We start from the raw sequence: 3010 nt of genomic DNA on the forward strand, positions 1-3010 counted from the left end.
TAGAATCTGCAGGGCCTGGAGAGCCTCCTTAGGCAGTTTGCACTATATTCCAGAGTAAAGGGAAGCTCTTCGATGGCTTTACTAAAAAGTCATCAGAAGAAAAGGGACTCAAGCCAACTGGAGCATAATCAGCAATACGAAGCAAATCCATGCCTTCCATTGCCATGCAAAAGAAATGTTGACATCCAAATTGTGTTGGAGCACTGTTAGCACCTGAACTTCCGATACACACAGCACTGATAGGTATCCTTAAATCACCTATATCTCTTTAGTGCTCACAAATCACAGCATTCATGGAAGAGTATTTTCCACCCATTAACAAAAGAATAAGAAACAGTAACTCATGTTTCAAAGCCATGAATAATTAGGTGAGATATCCAGTAATTTCAGCCAAAATAATGATATGCTTATGTTTTGTGGGACAAAATATAAAATTCAGTAAGAATTTCAAAATCAGAATCTATTTAGGGAAAAGTCTTTAATGGTCATTACCAATCTATTTCAAAAAAGTAAATGTAAATTGCCATTTAGATTTTAAGTGCTTTTCCATCAAAATATATAATGAGCTTGGCTGAGGTTATTTCAGAACATCAGTGGGAACATAATTAATACATGGAAATGAATTAAAATTATCATGAGAAGGATAGAATTAAATAATGGGAACTCATAATGCAAGGCGGGTTGCAAGGGCATAACATTCATAATATTCCTAATTTTCAAGGCAACGATATGATCAAATATGAAAATGATTTAACATAACTTTAGGCCAAAATAATTGATAAAATGTCACTCATTTGCACATTTTAGATAAAAGTGAATATTAACACTATGAATACCTATTCTCAGGAATACATATGGGTCCAGAACCTAGAGTAGTAGCATAAGCAATGCTAAATTTGAGTATAGACTCCCAATGTGACTAGTCTGTAAATCTTTCCAATGATATAAATCAACAAGGACTTTTTCAACAAGTCCTGTTAACACAAGGCTATGCTCAGCCCTTTGCTAGGTGTTCAGGGGACACAAAAGATATGGAAAATATTGTTCTTGCTTTCCAGAAGCTTAGGATCTATTTGAACATTGTCTGGGGAAAGTGTTTACCGTGTGTGTGGTTGGGGGGGTGGGGGAGGGGTGCAGTTCTGAAATCATAAGTCCTGATAAGGAAATTTTTGAAAAGAAGATCAAGGTTATATTAATATTAGAATTTTACATTTACTTAGCACTTTATCATCCTTTCACTTAGCAATTAGTTTTTCAGCACTGACTGCTCTTGGATTTTGTTTTTTCATGTTTTACTTAACCCTAGAGACTAAAAGTTGAGTGTCATAAATCCAAAAGCAAAGGAATGCAGTTCTACCCATCTCCGAAGTCGATCTTTTCCCCCTGCCTAGAGGGCGGTCATTTATTAGTTTATCTTGCCCCAGACAACAATTCCTTTCTTTTGGGGTAGCTCCTTCTCCTCCAATGTTGTGCTTCTGCAAGCAGTATCCAATTCCAGTGCTACAGACCCCTGGTCACAAATGCAGGCGTGTGACCTGGCCTGAACTAGTCATTGTAACCATCTCCATGTATATTCTTACTGTTTCAGAAATGGATATACAACTGAACCAGAATAATAATAGCCCTTTCTGAAATAGTTTATCTTAGAAGAAGGCAGGGAAGCCTTCCACGGTCCTTGTCATATAGTTGTAAGGTATGCCACTAAAGTTGCCTGTGACCATGGGTTCAGATTATGGGAAATGATGATGAAGAGAATGACGGTAACACTCACTGAGAAATAGACAGGAGATGGAGATGCGAGTGAAGGAAGGAGGGAGGGATGGAAGAATTGAGGTAGAGGAGTACTGGCAACCCAACTCTGTGTGTGTGTGTGTATCATTGGTACTAGTGTTTCTGAGACGAGTTCTTTCTATTTCTTCCCATGACTTGCTTATGGGAGTTGATACATTCCCTGTCTTTGCTTAAATTAGTTTGAATTGTCCATCCTGGCTCATATATCACTGGGAATTAACATGTAAAATGAACAGCCTTTGGAGTCCCCACACTGGGTTGGAATCCAGCGTAGATGCTTACTAACTGATTAAACTTGGGGATGTTACTCAGCTTCTGAGAACTTCAGTTTTCTCATCTGCAAAATGGGGTTAAAATATTTCTATCCTATGTTATTGAAAGTATTATACAATGTAATGTACATGATACAATTGATAAAGTGCCGATCGATAAAAAATGGTTAAAGAAATGATCTTTTTTTCCTTCGTAGTCCTTGGTATCTTCTCCTTTTTTCTTTTTTCTTTTTTTTGTCTGTGTCCCTCACAGCTTTCCATCATCTATTCCAGCTGGCATTGTTGAGAAACATCTGTTCAGCTAGAACTTGTAGAGTGACTTTAAAAGTTTCTGTTTTAGTGGTTACTGTGCAGCTTTAATTTAGACCACAAACAGCAGTGGTCAGCTAAACACATGAAACCACACCATGATATTTCCTCCATACCATCTTTCCTGTTTACCTCTATTCTCTAATTAGCCCTGAGAATTTTTACAGGAAACTCAAACAGGAAAGCCAAATATAATATATATATATATATATATATATATATATATATATATATATATATATATATATTACTGACAATGTGAATTAACTAACATAGAACTATAAATCTGAAAGAAACCTTAGAGAAAATATTGCCAACCAAATTATTTTACAATGAAAGAAGGAAGGACAAGAGGAAGGGGGAAACATGTTGACCTGAATATTGATATATGTTTCCTCATTCAACTCATCACTGCCTTTAGAAGTAAATATGATTACCTGATTTGGTAGGTGTTGTGGACCCTGAGAAAGAAGACACCAACTGAGAAGGGCTCCTGGTGCCTAAATGGGCTCGAAACTAAAAGCAGAGTCTAGCAACCCTCTCTAAACAGGAGCTTCTCATGTAAACCACACTTCAGGGAGAAGCCTGCAGTAAGCTGCCTGCCTCTTGCACAAAACTGCCTGCCTGCACTGTGTTCC

Source organism: Rhinolophus ferrumequinum, chromosome 17 (genome assembly GCF_004115265.2).
Source record: "Rhinolophus ferrumequinum isolate MPI-CBG mRhiFer1 chromosome 17, mRhiFer1_v1.p, whole genome shotgun sequence".
Classification (NCBI taxonomy): Eukaryota; Metazoa; Chordata; class Mammalia; order Chiroptera; family Rhinolophidae; genus Rhinolophus; species Rhinolophus ferrumequinum.